We start from the raw sequence: 19475 nt of genomic DNA on the forward strand, positions 1-19475 counted from the left end.
TTTAAACTCAAATGACAATTTTTCCTTAATGCGAAAATAACAATCATCATAACTGAACCAAAAAGCTAGACTTAGCGTCTTTATGACCTTTAAAAACATCCTAATTGTAAAACATTAAAAGCAAGTCACATTATACAAATAACTTTTTAACCCTCTTTTTAAGGCCTTCTTAATTTTAATGTTAACACATCCAAGGGGAAATTTTAGCAATACTAATCAGATCATCACATCACTCATTTTAACCATCATGTTTTCAGTGTCTGTCTGCAGGGAAAAGAGAGAACAAGGATGGGCCACTCAGCCCCTTCTACGGAATGGGCACACACCCAATCTGACTCTTTAGGGTTAGATGAACTGAGCTTGCCCTCTTTCACCATGCATGGACTCCTCCCAGGGCCTGTCCCACCATGCATGACCAGCTTAACTGCACTTCTGTTTGTTCACCCCTTACCCCTAAAGATAGGTCTTCTGTTGGCTTCTAAGTTTTTCCCCATCTCTTCTCTTGGTTCTCGAATGAAATACACAGTTTTAGACAGACAGAACAGGTAACATCTTTGACAGTGTTAAACTAACCTTTACATTTAAATTTTTAATATTTATCCCCAAATTTTAGCCAAGGGAATTATATCCCAAGCTGCCAATGTATTTTTGTTAAGCCAGGTAACTTGATTACGTATAAACAGTCTTATGCATTTTAAAATATTAGTTTTTAAAATATCAGATTTTCTAATTAGCAAGTTAAAGAATCTTTAAAAAGCCATTTAAAACAATGTGAAGATTTTTTTTTAATTTTTGGTAATGTCCAAACCTCATAACCTTTTGAATTTTTAAGTTAAAACTCACCCATTTGTTACAACATGCTGACAATTCTTATCTTTGAACATGTTCACAAACACACACAAAACACTCACACAGATCTTAAAGCGTGCAAAAATCAAAATCAGTTGTACGTACATTATTTAAAGTTTTTAAACAAAAATTTAAGACAGTATTTCTTTTAAACTAGGTACCTTTGTTGGGCTTCATTTTCCCAGAGCTTGCTTGTTTAGCAAGGCAATTCACTAATTAGTCTTTTGAATCCCTTCTGTCAGAGGAAGGCTGGGGGTGGGAGGGATCACCTGCAACTAAACTGGCCTGATTTTTACCCAATTTTGACAAGAGCACTTTTAATTGTTAAGCTGTCTGGAGTAGCTTAAAGTCCAGACCAGGCTCACAACTTTCTACACCCTCGCCTCTCTTCCAGCAGCCTCCACTGGGAGAAGGTGAAGCCTGAGGCTTGTCCATGCCCTGCCTCTTGGCTGCTGTAACACAAGGGGTGGGGGGGGGGGTCTTAGCAGGGCTGTGACCAAGCCCAGTGGGACGCTAGAACTTTTATTCCCCCAGAGATGTTTAAATAAATAACAAAAACACAGATAAACACAAAAACCAAGGATCCACATTTAAAACTGGTACCATTCTAAAACAGAACTAGACAAGAACCAAAGGCTGAGTTGGGGACTAATGGGCCCCAGTTTATCCCTACTGGAACTCTGTGCTGTTCTCACTCAGCAAGCTGAATCCAGAGTCTGCTGAGTGAGCCTGCCACACTCACCCAGAACTTCCCTACCCCAGAAAACATAAAACAAACACACACTAAAGTTAACAAGACAAACAAGTGGCCACAAAGACAAAATCAAGTCTCAGTGAATGGGGCGACATCTCACCACCATTCACTTACCAGGGGACTCAACCCCCCTACCCACCTCCAGAGGATTTTTTTTTTCTTTTTAGATTCCTGCAAACGTTGACCCAGGGGCCTTCCAAGGCGGAGGAGAATTCCCAGTCATCTTGGGGCAAGGGACAAAAGTCCCTAGTGGCCATCCCCTCAGACTGACAGGTTCTCCCCCATGCTCAGACCCCCTGAACCAAGGCCTGAGGCTGAGATCTAACTGGGGCCACTCGCAGGCGGTCAGTGGCAATTTTATAATTGACAAACAAGCAAGTTCCTAAAACCTGACAATCTGGGCTCGGGCTGTAACTTCCAGTGATCTAAAGTCAGACTTAAGGGCATTGTTAGTTGCTGCCCCATCCCTTTAAGGACAACAAAACAGACAACAGAGACAATTAACACTAAATAGAAACAGAGGAAACCAGACATGCGCTGCGCGGGAATCGAATAACTGCAAACAGAAAAGTTAACTTCAGATGGGAGGGGCCGGCCATGCCTTAACTCCCCAGAACAAAGAAACACTCGGATCTCTTCCTTCCTCCAAACAACCCTAGAGTAGGACTCCAGGGCAGGACCAGGGGTCTGAGCACGTCTGCCTTCCCCACTGGCCCAAATTCAAATACAAGTCCTGTACAGGCACTTTTGGATCCCAAAACGTAAAACAAAAATGACAAATATGGAAGACACGAAACGTTAGAGCTCTATCTTACCTCCAACTGGCCTTGGAATTTGGGTCTGGGGGCGCCGTGATCCCGGACGAGCCCCCAACTGAAAAACCCCAGACTCACTGGGATGCTTTCGTCTACGGGAGGGCGCCCCAGAAACCAAGACTCCAATCCAGTAGATGCAAAAAGCAAAAGGACTTTATTCAGTGTTTGCGCAAACAGACTCTCTGCCTCAGACAGTCAGAGAGCCCTGGGCAGTGGTTACAGGCATTTTTAAAGACAAAAACCACAAGATTAGCATATAACACTAAGTGTCCCTGGATTGGCCCATTTAAAAAGTTACTACATATTCTAGCAATCATTTTGTTACACGGGAAACTTTGTAACACTCTTCATGAAATGGTTGGCTCAGGGCAAATCTAGGGGGAGCCGTCACCCTGGAGGGGACTTCACATAGTTACAGGCTTGTGATTGGTTACATTTGACCTAGTTTGCTGGACTCACCAGATGGTCCTTATCTTGGGTCCCATTTGGGGAATTTCCAAACAGGAACTTAGAAGAACATACTCGTTTGTTCTTTATCTATGACTACAGACCTTGTCCCAGGGCCAGCATCTGGACTCTGAAACTTTTTACTTATTTCCAGGGAGGGGAAGGGTCAGTGCTAGTGCAAGCAAGTTTACAGAAGCAAAATCAGCAGTTAGCAATTGTGAAATGTAGCTCTAATTTTTAATCTTTCAGGTTTCATTTGTAAGATCACAAAACATAATGAAAGAAGGGCCTTTACATCTCTTTGAGGATATCCAGCTACTGAAAAAAAATGTCTAAGGAAAGCCATCAGCTCATATTCAGCCCCTGCTTTCTTTTGGGAGGAAAGACCAGAGATAAACCATCTATGAATTAAAAAACAGAGAAAGGAAAATAAAGAGAGTGGGTTAGTTCCTCTTACTAAGTAGTGGTTGGATTATGGCAAGTTACTTTCAGAAACAAATCTTGAACCAACAATCAGAAGAGGGAAAGGAAAAAAATTTTACAATAAGTTGTTTTTAATAAGAAATGGCAAAGCATTTAACCTTCACAAGTATTTAACCTTCACAGTATTTAACCTTCACAAGTTTGAGCCTCCACAAAAAATGCGACCAAGTTTTACATTGTTTAACAGCCCTTCAACATAAACTCCATCTTATAAAAGCACACAAGAAGAGAAAAAGACAAATCTACTTCTGTAAAGTGGAAGGTAAATACCATACATTCAGAGCAAGAAATAGAGGAATAGAGCTTCCTGGATTCTGCTGTTCTGAGATTATATATACAATCAGGAAGGGGAAATCAGAGCATTTACCATGGTTTGTTGCTTTACTTTTGTTTTGTGCCAGTCCAGGGCCTGAACTCAGGGCCTGGATGCTGTCCCTGAGCTTTATTTCTCAAGGCTAGCACTCATCCACAACTCCACATGCAGCTTTTTAGTAGATAATTGGAGATAGAGTCTCATGAGTTTCCTGTCCAGTCTGGCTTAGAACTATGATCCTCAAATCTCAGCCTCCTGAAGTACCTAGGATTTGAGGTTGAGCCTCTGCCACCCAGCTACAGAACATTTACTTTTCTAAGATGCACACCAAAGGCAGCAATTTGGAGAACTGAAATATAAATTGAATAAAGGAAGTCAGCTCAGAGATAGATCTAGTCAGAAACAAGAAAGTAGGAGAGTCCAGAGACACAAAAGTACTTGTAGTATAGAGAGAGTGTAATTCAGATCATTCTAACCAAAACATGCATGAGGGAAGGGGCGAGTTACCTCTCAGTCCATCCAAGTCTCAGCACCAAGAGACATGAGAGGAGTTTCTGTTCAGCTTTCCCCTTCTTGCCTCTGCTGAGAGAAACATAATGGAAGTAATAAGGATGTTTATTAATATAATAAAAATTATTAAGAGAAGGAAGAATACACTCCCTTCGAGGAATGCAGGTCCTCTCTGGGAGGATGTGGACCTTCATTCATATCAGTTCAGGCTTTATGGGACATTGCTAGAGATTCCTGCCCAGATGCCACATCCTAGCTCTAGACTGACAGCTGCATTTGGGTCCAATTTCTAAGTCCCTACTGTGTATGTCTTTACCCATAATCATGTAGGGAAAACCCACAGGGAGAGAAACTGTAAAAGTACAATGTGATTATTACTGTATGGTAGTGAACCAAAGGGGAACTTTCCATCGATCAGGCTGATTTGAGCTGAAACATATTGTGCTGCTTTGGGTTCCCTTTAGCTTCATTTTTGTTTCTTAAGAGGCCAGATGTCCACCTTTGGAGTCAGCTGCTGATATATTCCTGCTCAGTCTTTATGAGTGTGAATCTGTTAGTGTGAGGAGTGTCTTTTCTATCAGGCACATCAGAGTCAGCCTTGTCACCTGTGATGGATGAATGACAAGGGACTGGGGCATTCTGAGTTTGACATGAACCATACAGTAAGTAGGTCATGGAGTTAGGCCAGGGGGAACTGAGTGGAAATGTTTCTTAAAACAGACCTCTGATTCTCCATCTTATCCTTCTTACTGGCATCTCATTGCTCATATTTAGCTGCTATGAAATATGCCCATACAATGAGACATTTCTCATCTACAGAAAGGAATGAAGTGGTGTTCATATATGCCACAGATGAATGAACCTGGAAAACACTACAGTAAGTACAAAACAACCAGACACAAAAGCCCTCAGTTGCACGGTTCTCTTTATAGGAAAGATGTCAAATGGCATATCCATAGAGAAAGAAAACAGAGACTAAGAGAAGGGAGAAACTACTTATTGAGCCCAGTATTTCCACTGGGATGATAAAAGTTTTTGGGAACTGGATAGTGGTGCTGATTGTTCAACTTCATAAATACACAGAGTGCCTCCATAGTGCACTTTAAAATTTGAAATGATAAGTATCATGTGTCATCTATTTTACCATTCGATTAATTCAGACTCAGAAACTGAAAAAAAAAAACCTTTATTTTTAGGAATTTTAGCTTGAGAGACATGGACATGTGTGTGTGAGAGAGAGACAGACAGAGACAGAGACAGAGACAGAGACAGAGGATGTCTTGATTTTTATCTTGAGCCTATGGGCATACTTTAATTGCCTAGTCATAGCCAGGTTCTTCCAGAGAGAGGAGGAGGGTGCCAAAAGGTAGAAATGATGAAGTGCACGTTCCAGCCATCAGTTGTAATAATGCTTAAGCTCTGCTTCCATAGTGGCCTGCTGGACGCATGTTGAAAGGATTTTCAATATTTGTTTGATTGCACTTTTCCGCTTACTTTCATAACTGTGGAAATCAGATTATGCCCTGCTCCAAAGTTATTTCAAAGTGTATAGAACAGTAACTTTCAGCCTCTGCTTTTTTCACGCTGAGGGATTTCATTTTATGCAATAGCAGGTTGTACCACTTTGAGTGCAAATGCTGAGGCGGAATGACTACATCTGTTTATACAAACAAACAGCCACCATCTGTGCACTGCAAACCATGGGACAGACTAATGAATAACTTACCTGTGTAAACGAAAGATTACTTCCTACTAACTTACCAACTAAATTAGGAAACACATGAATACTGGTCATATCAAATCCATATTTTAAAAAACACACTAGGAATAACTTTTTATACAGAGTGAGTATAAGGAGAGATATCTAACACTTGTGTATGGTGGCATACACCAGTCTCTCATCAGACCATCTGGTGTACATGCTAAGGATGGACAGGTTACCCATTCCAAATTCTGTCTCCAGGGCTTCAGCTCAGCTTGAATCTCTCTCTCTCTCTCTCTCTCTCTCTCTCTCTCTCTCTCTCTCTCTCTCTCTCTTCTCCCTCTCCCCCCTCTCTCTTTCTCTCTCTCCTCTCTCTCTATAATATATAATTATTGTTATTACTATTGTGAAAGGGATGTACACAGGGGTTATAGTTATATAAGTCAAGTAATGAGTATTTTTGAACAATGTCACCCTTTCCTTTCCTCTCTCCCAGTTTTTCCCTCCCATTCCACCCACAAGTTGTATAGTTCATTTTCGATATAGTGTCTAGTAAGTATCACTGCTGCATTTGGTCACTCTTTATCCGACCCTTTCTGTTCCCCCTGTTACCCTCCCCAAAATAGATAAACGTACAAGACAGAAGGTAAAGAAGACAAAACAACCAAAAAAAGCCTTGTTTCCACTTCTTGGAGTTCATTTTGATATATATTATTTTATATGATCATATGCACATAGCTATTGAGCCTTTGTGATCCTCTCCTAGGAATAGCCTCCTTTGGATTCACCATGTGAGAGTCTAGAGAGCTGTCTAATTTATCATGTATTTTTTATCAGTGTATTTTTTATCTTTTACCATCCAGTGAGTTTGCGTGTAGATTTATAGGGATATTCTAGTTACCACAAATGAGGAAACCATGAAGCCTATGTTTCTTTGGGTCTGGCATACTTCACTTAATATAATTTTTCCAAGCCTTTCCATTTCTTTATGAATGGTACAATATTATTCTTCTGATGGTGGAGTAGAATTCCATTTTGATTATATACCACATTTTTTATCGATTCATCCACTGAGGGGCATCTGGGTTGATTTCATATCTTGGCTATGGTAAACAATTGAGCTTGAATCTTCTACTTGATGCGATCCACTCAAAGCACCATCCAGATGGATCCAGTAGGCTTGAAATCAGCTCTGCACCTGAAATCAGCTCTGCACCTTGGTCAATATTGAACTTTGAAATAGCTCCAAATTTTGACACTATAGTGCCCCAATACCTCTGACAGGGCTCATACTAGCATCTTATTCTTAGTCACTTATAGTGACTATCTTTGTGCTTGTATGAGCTTTCTGTCCTTGCCTTCAGCAATGTCTCTTTGTACCTATGGCTACTTTAACCCTTCTCGGCTTCCTGTACCCTTTATGAGTATAATGTGAGATCAGAGACAATATCAGTAATTTAAGATTGGAGTAAAAGAACCTATTTGTTGATTGGCTCATAGCAATCAAGCAAAGCCAGTTCCTGGAAAATTCATGTCAATAAAATTGACATAGCTTATTAATTTATTTTAACATTGGAGAAAGATACAAGCCTGTCTATATTTTAACCTAGCGTGCTTATAAATCAAGCAAGGAAGGAAGAAATGAAGGAAGGAAAGATGGAAGGAAAGATTGAAGGAAGGAAAGGAGATAGGGAAGAAAGGAAGGAGGGAGGGAGAGAAGGAAGGAAGGAACAAAGAAAAACAAGGAAGAGAAAGAAAAAGAAGGAAGGAGGGAAGAAGGAAGGAAGGAAGGAAGGAAAGGAGGCAGGGAGGGAGGGAGGGAGGGAGGGGAGGAAAGGAAAGGAAAGGAAAGGAAAATCCAAGCGAACATAAAATGCTTTCAAGATAAACCTCTATGTCATTTCAAACATCACTTTTTCTGGTGCAAGGGCAATGATGCAGGAATAAATAAAAACAAGGCACCATCCCTCACAGAGTGTTTCATGAAGAAAGGGGGATATCATCTGTCAGGTGAAATATTGCCTTGGTTAAATTGTCTTTCTGTCACAAAGGTATATATTGAAGCTTTAATTCTTGGAAGGTGCTTATATTTGGAGACGGGGCCTTTAAAGGAGCTAACATGTGACTGTTGGGATGAGCTCTAATTCAATCTCACCTGGCATCCTTAGAAGAAGAAAATAATAGGTACATGTTAACAGACACCAGGAATGTTCACCCAGCAAGAAAAGGCCATGTGAGAGCCCAGGGGCATTCATGTGAAAGAGAGAGACTCACAGAAAAATAAAACTGATAATGATCCCGGAACAGTGAGATTTCTAAGTGCAAGCTATCCTGTCTGTAGTGTTCTGTCACGGGAGCCCTAGGGAACTTAACAGCCACAACAGACCTGAGAGTGATACAATCCACAGAAAAGAAAAAAAGAAACATTTAGAAAATTGTTTGGACTACCACATAGAAAGCATGGCACTAAGGAGGAACAGAATAAGTGGGAACAGCCTACACTAATCAAAAGGAAAGACATAGAAACATCACCTGATGTGGAAAAAATAACTTGTATTGTCAAAGCTCATAGAATTCACAAACTGTATAGACCATGGTAATGACAATTTGCCTTGTGAAAGTTAAAATGTGTTTGTGACTCTATCTAAGTATCACTATTCCACAATACTGTGAAATATGTGAAATTTATATAATCACCTAATCTCAATTAAAGAAAAAAATGAGAGAAGGGATGGGTTAAGAGAGATGGGTGACAATGTTGTCAGACACTTTGTACTCATATACTGTTTTATAGAATGGGAACTTCTTTGTACAACTACTTAAAGATAATAAAAAAATAGTAGTGAAAAAAAGAAAGCATGGCATTAGAGATTAAGTGAAATAGAAATGGCCAACACAAAGAGAGAAAACAGTTAGGTGAAAAGATGATGGGATAAGATAAGGAAGAATAGGAAAAGCAAAAAATGCATTATCAAAATTGAAATCTTCCTTGTAAAGAGTAAAACTCAAGGCAACACTAACAGCAACTAAAAAACAGGTAGACAGTCAGGTGGCATATATTTGTTCCACAACAGATTGCATAAAGGATCTGATGAATGCCTGTTGCCAAGATATGTTACAGTGGTGACAGGTCCTAACGCACTGTGTTGCTTGTGTGTCTGTGATGAAGATGCTATAAGCGAACAAACCTACTGTGCTGCCAGTGGACAAAAATACAGTGCATATAAGTATGCTTAAGATACAGAGTGAACATGACAATAGAGGGCTGCTCCTGACTTGTACATTTACAATACTTTTTGCTGTGATTTTAGGTTAGACCTTCTACTAACAAAACATTTGCTAGAAGACAGTATGCTTTGTTCTGCATGCGGCAGCTTCATTCATCACAGACTTGCTTATCTCTTGCTCATACCATTTCCTTACTTTTGATCAATCTCATATTTTGTTCCTTATGATACTAAGCTACAAAATCCATTGCTAATGTAGCCAGAAATTGGCCACATAAAATGACAGGCTGGGAAACAAAACCAAAAGTTATGAAAGTCTACAAAGGTGGAAAGTCAGTGACAGATAATTGCTTTCCAGTGAGTCATGTCCCATTCCACCATAACTATGGTCTCAGAAGCTACTACAGGACATATTTTATTGATGGCAATGAGACTAACAAAAATGTGGGAATGGCCTATGTAGGTTAAAGAGAAACATCTAATGATCCAGACTGAAGACCAGGCTCAGAGCAAGTCCCATTCAGCACCTCATGTCACAGCCAAAGCAAATCATGTGTTTGCAATGTGAAAGAAAAGGCTGGGCCCCCTGGCACTGCTGAATACTGTGACCTCCATGGTTCAAATGACTCAGGGAGTGAGAGCTAAGTCTGCAGGGACTTGTTTGAAGTCAGCTGAAGAATTTTTGAGAATTCTAGACAAGCTGATAATAGTGGAAAACGACTTGCTAGAGCAAATATTCAATATAGATGAAACCTCCTGATTCCAGAAACAGAAAATGAAAGGAGGCTTGGTCCATGCCACATTGTAAGTCTTTTTAAGAAACAGTAAATAGCTTTGCCTGGAGGCAACATTGCAGGCTGTACCTTGAAACCTTTGTTGGACACAGTGAGAACCAAGGCCTTCCAGTGATTAATAAGTACACACTGCCGGTGTGCACAGGACAAACAAGGAACCTTGACGATGATTGCAGGAGATCTTGTCCCACAACACCCTCCCGAATTGCTATGCAGGCAAAGTGAAGAAGTGTTGCTCCCAGGTTTTGCCTGAGTAGATAAATTCTGTGATGGGTACAGTGACAAATCACCTAATGACATGCTTTTCAAAATGTATCCTCATTATTAAGAAGTAATCATTGTACAAAGGTAAGAATTCTCCCGTTGTTTGTTCAGTGGTACTATGACTAGAACTCAGAGCCTCACCCTTGCCAGGCTGTCACTCTGTCCCTTGAGCCACACCTCCAGCTCTTTCTGCATTCTTTATCTGATGAATAAGCTCTCCTTTTTTGCCCAGTTTAGCCTTGACTATGATCCTCCTATTTATGTTTCCCACATATCTGGTGTAACAAGTGCATCCACCACACCCAACTTTTATTGGTTGAGACAAGGGTGTCACAAACTAATTTTTGTCCGAGTTGGCTTTGAAATGTGATCTTCCTGATTTTAGCCTCCTAAGTAGCTAGGTATTAGGCACCACACAGCTTCAAATGTGAGAATTCTTCCAGACTTCCTCCTGAGGAAAAAGGCAAGATGCAAAAATTATGAAATATAGATTAGTAATATAAAGGATAAAAATTGGGGGCTTAGAAGAGTAAGGCTTCTTTTTATCTTTTTTGTCCATTTTTATGGTAAAAATACTATACAAAGGGGTTACAGTTACATGAGCAAGGTAATGAGTACATTTCCTATGGAGCATTGTTTGAGTGAGGCTTCTTAAAGACACAAGACCTATGGAGTGGAAGCAATCGTGATGTCAATAAATTTACTTCCTATGTAATGGAGGTGGGAGGGAGGGGATGGTAGGGGGAAAACAAAGGAGGAGAAAAGCAAAGGATATCTTCTGCTAAAAAAAAATCCCAAATATAAAGATTGAAGTTCAATTAAGACAGAAGAATAACTGATTAGTTCTTAACAATTTCAAATTACAACGCTAGAGAAGAAAAAAATCCTAAAAGCATCCAGACCTCCCCCAAGTAAAACTCTTAGATTATTAATGAGTAATTACTTGCCATATTTATTATTTTAAAATATTGCCTTTGTTATGTTGAAAACAGGATGGTATCAATTAGAATTTTCAATTCCTTACAAGTGTAAAAGTTATATTTTCTCCGGGAATCATACTGGAATTGGTTGGGTTAGGTTGTTGTTTTGGTTTGGGCAGAAAGGTTGATATTTGGGGGTTTTGTTAAGACAGGGTCTCACTATGTAGCACAGACTAACCTCAAACCGTGAGTTCTAGTGTCCCAGTATCCCCAGTGCTAGGATTACAAGTGTTCACAATCATGCCTGGGTAAATGCTGGCTTTTCAAATATTCAAGCAATAACCAGTTGCTTAGTGCAAAAAAAAATTAGGGGGCTTTTCTGAAAACATATGCTATTCTGTATCTTTAAGACACTTGTTAAATGACCTGTTAATTAGGAAGGATTAATACGTCATCCTCTGAAATGCTCAATGTCAAGCTTTTGCAGTGTCATGGACCATCATGGAATTATAAATGATTTGTTGGGAGCCAGAAACAAAAGCCTGTCACACCTATGCATGGGCAAAGACATGAGCTCTTCGGGCCACAATCCTGAGCCCAGCACACCTGTGTGTGGCCTGAAGAGGTAGTAGCTGGCTGGCCATAAGGTATAGAAAGAGGATGGTTCTCTCATCTTAACATTTAAGCTAGAGCTTGAGCTCAGCTATCTCTAATCACAAACCTACTGTTTCCTATATTGTCAAAGCTGCCAGTACCTGCTGAATGCAACTTTTATTAATATCTTGATCTGCCCCTTACCTTCCTTATGAAAAAAAAATCTGTATAAATAAATAACGCTGAACCAGAACCTGGGCTGCTTCAGTACATTAGACTTCTGGTTGCTGACAGCCCACCTGCTCCCAGCTTTCTCTAAAGTGTGTGTGTGTGTGTGTGTGTGTGTGTGTGTTCCTCAATTTCCTACCATCTTCCCTCAGAGACAGCTTTACAGCTTTGACACAGCTGATCCATAGCAATGATTCTATAGTAATCATGTATAAAAAATAAACATCTGCTATTCCAGCATGTATCCATTCGCTACATTCACTATTGCTGTGTAACACACCATCCTCAAACTCAGTGGCTTAAAACAACAAGCTTTTAACCAGCTGCTGTAAGGGAGGAATGACAATATCTTTTGTCTTTCTTCCTCCCTCTGTCACAAGGGACATGGCTGGAAACTGGATAGTATAGAACAGATTAGCAAGAGATTAGTGTTCAGGACAAAGCAGCCTTCATAAAGAGAAAGAGAGAGAGAAGAAAGACCCACCCACAGTTTTTATGACAGTCACACAAAAGTGTGATTGGAGGGCTGGGAAGGTGGCTCAGTGGTAGAGCGCTTGCCTTGCATGCATGAGGCCCTGGGTTCGATTCCTCAGCACCACATAAGCAAAAAGAAAAAAGCCAGAAGCGGCGCTGTGGCTCAAGTGGTAGAGCGCTAGCCTTGAGCTGAAGAGCTGAGGGACAGCGCCCAGGCCCAGAGTTCAGGCCCCACGACCAGACCCTCCCCAAAAAAAGTGTGATTGGAGGATAACAGAGTATGACCTGTTGGTGGTGAACCTGGGATTTAGCAGGGCTTGTTTGTTCCAATTCTTCTTAGCCACTAGGTAAAGAACAAGATCCCACTGGAATGAGGATCTCATGGTCTACATCAGGGGAAGTAGCCCAGAAGATCTGTTAACAGTCAGTTTCAGGGAAGAAAAACAGGAGATCAGAATGAGGTCTTCCTGACTCTGTGGCTTTCTGAATTTCTTTCCCTACAAATACTCAAAGTATGTGAACATGCATGTTTTAGAGCATTGTGTTCTGAGCCCTGGCAGCAGTTCTGTTGGCTAAGAATTTGGGTCATCTTAGCTCGGGATCTCAATCTATATCACAGGCCAGTTTAAGCAAAAAAGTTAATAAGATCACATTTCCATAAACAAAGTAAGCATGGTGTTTCTCTTCTATAATCCCAGCTAGAAGGAGGCATAGGCACAAGGATCACAGTCGGAGGCCAGTTCCAAGCAAAACCACAAGACTGCATAAACAAAAGTTACTAACTAACTAACTAAAGCACATATGGGATATGAATGTGGCTCAAATGGTGGAGTGTCTTCCTAGCAAGCAAAAAATCCCCATACCACTAGAAAAGAAAAGAATTCACTGAGTAAAACAATGTTCATTTATTGAAGGAAGTGTTTGAGCTAGGGTCCAGTTACTCATGTCTATACTCATAGCTACTCAAGAGGCTGAGATCTGGAATCGTGGTTCCAAACCAACCTGAACAGAAAAGTATGTGAAACTCTTACCTCCAATTAAACAGTAAGGAACCAGAAGTAGAGATGTAGCTCAAATTATAGGGACAGCCTTGAGCAAAAGGCCCTGAATTCAAGCCCCAGTACCAGGGGAAAAAATGTTTGAGTTTTTTATAACCAACTTTTAAGAAATACCTCAGAGTTAAGAATACATGTATTTTTATTATCCATGTATCAATTGTACAAAAGAGTTTTGTTGTGATGCTTACTTACATGCATACAAATGTGCATCAATTAAAACCATCCATCCCTTCCACCACTCTACCCTTTTCTTGGAATAATTTGAGCAGATTTCATTGTTCTGTCTCCACACATATATAAAACACTTTGACCATATTCACCCCCCTGATACCCTCTCTTTCTTCCATTTCCCCTGTGCCACCCACCCACAAACAGAACCTGCTTTACATTCCTGTCACTCATTTTTAAGAGCTAGATTCTGCATTTGAGAAAGAACATGTGAAACTTTCTCAGTCTGGATTATTTTACTAAGCATGATGATCTCTAGTTCCACTTTTAAATGTAACAGTGATCAAGAGTATAATTCCTTAAGTAAAACAGACTTAAATAATTAGATAAGGATTTAGCCCTTCTGAGTCTTAATTTTCTCAAATACAAATTAGAACAGGAGCAATGGAATGTGATTGGCTCTTTAAATAAGAAAATGCATGCAGAGTAGTACCTAGTAAATAAATGTTATTAAAATGACTCTGGCCTGTTAAATAAAGAGTAATTTATAGGTTAGGTGTGGTAGTACACACCTGTAATCTCAGCTACTCAAGAGACAAAGATAGAAAGGACCAACTTCTTAGCAAAACTAGTTAATATGACCTAATTTATTGACCTATCACAGACGCACACAAAATACACACATGGTGACATATACCTTGTGATTCCAGTTTCTTAGGAGGGTCATGGTCGGATGCCAGCCAGGCAAAAGCATCCGACCTCATCAGAAAAACAAACTAAAAGCAAAATGACTAAGTGTGGCTCAAGTGGTAAAATACTTATTTATCAAGTACAAGCCCTTGATTCAATCCCCAATACTAAAAATAATAGTAATTATCAACATACTAAAAGGAGTCATTAAAAGTTGTACACAGGTAGAATTGAGTGGAAATCAGTATTGCAGGGCTGATTCAGACTGCAATATAGGTTCTCTATTCAGAGAGAAGCTTGAAAAATAGGTCTCCCACATTGAGAAACCACCAGTCATGAAGAACTTCCAGTACATGATAAAGGTACAGCACAAGGTATTCGTGTGGGACATTCGCCCAACAAATGCCTGCATCAGGACAGATCATCAACTCTGTGGGCATATTTTGTGCCTACATCCCATCAAGAGGGTGTTACAAACAGGATGTCCTCTCTTTTTTGGTAGCTTTCATGAGCAATGTTGACAGTGCCAGGCTATGAAATGTAAGGAAGGAAACATGTCTTTCTTTACTCATTGCTAGGTCCATTGCAATGAAAAGTATACAAATTACTTAATGTAAGTTTTACATGACATGGGAAGTGTCCGGAATGTAGACCTCAAGAAACAGAGAAGAAGTAGGTGGTTGTGCGGTTGAGTGATCGACAAAGGAGATGTGAGCATATGGTGACCCAGTGAGGGAATTTAGCAAGACTGTCTTGATTAGATTCATCTGGATCCCTGGTCTTCAAGGTTAAGGACGCCTCTTTCCTCACAGGATGGGGGTGGCTCTGAAATGAGGGTCTTATGACCTTCTTTAAGGACCGGCCAGGGGGGTGTTATAGCTTGCTTTCAGGGAGATTTCTTAAATGTGACCACATTAAAAGATTACTACCTCCCTCCCGCTGTGAGGGTCAATTTTCTGACTCAGTCCCCACCTTTCTTTCTGGTAAGCCTCCCTGTTGCCAGGCATCCCCATTGTTCCTGGTCATCCATTGCCTCCACTCCCTACCACCTGTCTTTCTTGTTCCGTCTTTCTTCCCAGAACAATGATCCCCTGTAATACTCCTCACCCCATTTTTCAATCCAGGACCCTGTGAGTAAACTTAAAGTGTGTTCTGTAAATAAGAAAAAGTCTTTTCTGAAGGACTTTACAGAAAATCCCATGACTCAATCCCCAGCTGCTAGTGTACCGAAAATCCAAAAAGTGCAAAGAAAGAAAAGATCAGCCCAGCCTCAGCTTACAGTCAGGAAGGTCATGAAAAACCAAGATGATAAAAGAGTTCCTGGTTTGAGTCAAGCCTAGCTCCTCCTACGCCCACACAACAAAAGTGGTGTAAAAAGTGAGATCTCAGGGTAGGTTGCCTTTATAGTATGTCTGTTGACCAAGGGAGGTGGAAGAAAATACAATATACTTTTGAAAACCTGAGGTCATAGTACCAATTCAAAGTTACTCAGGAAATCTAAGTGGCTGTGGGGAATGGTATCACATTACACTGCTGGGAAGGAGAAGGGCAACAGTCACATCTGTAGCCAGCTTTGCCACAGACAACCTTAAGAAAGTGACAGCAGATATACTCCAGCAGTTGCTGTAGGTAAGTGCTTTTCTCCACAGGATCCTTTGTGATTTGGACTACAGATCTCTGGCATAATGTAGGTACAAGATATCTGATGTGCATTTTTGGGGACACTCGAGGACTTGAACATTGTCTTTGTGCTTTGGTGTTCGAAAGGATGGATTGAGGGTTGAAGACATGGCACAGCTGATAGAGAACTAGTCAAAGAGTAAAAGTGTGAGGTACCAAGTTCCAGTCTCAGTCTTGAACCCAAAACACACACACACACACACAAATAAAAGAAAGAAAGTAAAGGATGGATGGAGAAGGTGCCCTTGGGCAGGAATATGAAGGACACTCAACTTTAGAAGAAAAATAACAGCCATGTCTTTAGAGTTTGTCTGCAGCAGTATCTACTCTTGCTCCTATGAAATTTTAGCCCATGTTATCAACTGAAATACATATTTGAGTAAAATCCACAGTGCAACCCTCTGTTTTACATAGGAACTTGGTGAAAAAATTAAATGGTAATTTGGTGAGATATAGATTGACATTAGTGGCAAGAAGTCCAATGGAGGGAAAGTTCGAAGGTTACATATTAAAGAGGTGAACTTGTTGGGGGCGGGAGGAGGGTGAGATGGAAAGGGATGAGAGGGGAAACAAAGGAGGAGGCAACAATGCTTGATAAGAAATGTACTCATTACCTTGCTCATATAATTGTAACCCCTCTGTATGGTATTTTCACAATTAAAAAAAAAGTGTGGACTGAAGGACAACCTAAGAATTCATATATGATTTCTTTTGTGTCATCATGGGGCTTGAACTCAGGGTCTAAGTGCTGTCCCTGAGCTCTTTTACTCAAGGCTGGTGCTCTACCACTTTGAACCACAATGTCACTTCCAGTTTTCTAGTGGTTAATTGGAGATAATAGTCTCAAAGTGACTTTTCAACCCAGTCTGGCTTTGAACCACCATCTTCAAATCTCATCCTCCTGAGTAGTTAGGATTATAGGCATGAGCTACCGGCACCCAGCTAAGATGTGAATTTTTATGTGGATGTGATTACATTGGGTGAGGTACCACTAGGAGAGGATTCCATTAACTAATGCCTAAATGGACCAGCTGACAATAAGAAGGGGAGTGTGCCAACCCTAGTGTCATGCAACTGGAACAACTCTTCAGCTGGGTTTGTCAGTGCAATAGCAAGATTTCTGGTAATTATTTTAAACATCTGCTTTGTTTTAAAATGCCTAGCTTGGAAAGTTTTGAAAGTTTTATGAGGCAAGGTTATTAAGGAAGTAGAACTTTCTAAGTTTTTTTATTACCCTATTCCCTTATGTACTCCAGGACCCCAGGTACCTGAATTCTCTTCACCTTCCAGTTGCAAAAAACCTTCTCACAAGGAAGGGGCAGTGTTAATTATTTGATAAACTCTCTTTATGTGGATTTAAGGGCATGTGTTCTTTCTCTAAGGTTTTATATTTGACCTGTGAATTCTTAAAGAAGTATGTCTGACCCACTTTGGGTTTATCAAAGTTTACCTGAGTAAATTTCATTCTTGGGCTTTTTTTCATTCTTTTGAAGACAAAGGAGACCCCCCCCCATTTATTTCTTTTTATTGTAAAAATGATGTACAAAGCGCTTATAGTTATGTAAGTCATGTAATGAATACGTTTCTTTTTTAACAGAGTCACCTCTTCCCTTGTTTTCTCCTGGTTTTCCCCTCCCAACTTTCCTCCTCCACAAATTGTATAGTTCATTTTTAGCCTCTTGTCTAGTATCACTGCCACATTAGTTCACCCCCTTACCTCCTCAAAACAGATAAACTTACAAGACAAAAAAGTACAACAACAAAGGGGATGGGGAACACAGAAGGTAAAATTTTAAAAAACCCTTGTCTCCATTTCTTGGAGTTCATTTTGATACACATCATTTTGTGCACATAGCTATTGAGCTCTTATAATCCTCTCCTAAGAAACTGTTCCTTTGATCTCACTGTGTGAATGTTTAGAGCCCTGTAATTTGTCATGTCCCAGTGTAATTTTTTTGTCTTTTACCATCCATTGTGTTTACTTGTAGATTTATAGGCATATTCTAATTACTACAAATGAGGGAAACCATAGGTTTCTTTGGGTCTGGCTAACTTCACTTAATATGACTTTTTCCAAGCCTTTCCACTTCTTTACCAATATTCCCAGCCATTTAATTTAAAGTGAGAGCGCAGTGTCTAGCCCCCATCTAACTGGACATTCCTTTCACTACAGTGAAACTGTAATGAGCTACATTTTCCAAAGAAGGAACACAGAGCCAGGAAAATCTGAAGATGGAATAAATAGGCGTACAGGAAATGGAAATGAAAACATTGGTGGAGTTTTCTCTGTGTGACTTCAGCATGGGGAGGCGTGGCAGGCTGTGAGACCAGAAATTCAGTCCTCTGAACTCAATGCCATGTCACAAATAATGAGAACAAGACTTTGGAGCAAAGGAAGTGAGGTTTTACTGGTGTTTCCAGGCAATATGAAAAACTACACTTACTGCTATCTTCAGGGGAAAAAAGAAAAATATTTTATACATATTATATAATATATATAATTATCTAGTCTGGGAATAGGCAGAGGTGGGGAAACAGACTTTTTTTAAAGGATGCAGCAGCATGAGCTTCCAGATATGTTCACTGAGACTTGGTATGAGTCACATGGTGGCTTTGAGTCTGCTCATTTATTGCTGTGCAGGTATCAGTCTCTGGAGCTATATTTCTTGCAGTCCTAAATGCTCCTGCATTCCCATGGTCAGAGAAATGAAGAGAGCAGCCTTGCATGGAATTGTAATTCTTCCATTCCTTTCACATGAAAGGGAGATGAGGAAGGGAGAAAAGACAATGAGAAAGAAAAGAAAAAATTACCTTTTTTTTAAACCTACATAACTAAAAGCATGCTAGTCAGTCAAGTGAGTTCGTTGTTGGGCTAAAACTACATTGTAAGTATGTTTAGGTATCTGTTCCTCTAGCCTTTGGAAGGAGAGGTGTGAACCCTCCTGTCCCCCCCATCAACTGCAACCTCAGCACCTCCTATTGTAGTCCCAAGGAGAAACAGTCCCACTGGAGAAAAGCTTCAGAAAAGCTCATCTTTCACCCCCTGCAGGAGCAACCTTTCCTCTTCTCAGCACCAAAGACCACTTGAGGAAGTACCTGTCACAATTAGGAACCAAGAATAATAATACCAAAACCTAGTTTCATTACCTTCTTTTGATCTTCTTGCTTGACTGTCTTTTAAAAAATATGTTAGAATCATCTTAGACTGAGTTTTCCTACTTATTCTCTTAGCAGGAAAGGACACTAAATAGTCAAAATCATGGTAACAGGAAGAAAATGCTAAGTCATGAACAATAATCTTAATTCATAGTTAAATTACTAAGAAAACGTTATTACACGTTATTACACGTTCCAGACCGGAGGCTCATGGTTGTATTCCTTGTTACTCGGGAAGCTGAGATCTGAGGATCATGATTTGAAGCCAGTCCAGGAAGGAAAGCCTGCAATTAAGCACCAAAAAAGCCAGAAGTAGAGGTGTGGCTTGAGAGGTTGAACACTAAGCTTG

The sequence above is a fragment of the Dipodomys ordii genome, unplaced genomic scaffold (genome assembly GCF_000151885.1).
Source record: "Dipodomys ordii isolate 6190 unplaced genomic scaffold, Dord_2.0 Scaffold5, whole genome shotgun sequence".
Lineage (NCBI taxonomy): Eukaryota > Metazoa > Chordata > Mammalia > Rodentia > Heteromyidae > Dipodomys > Dipodomys ordii.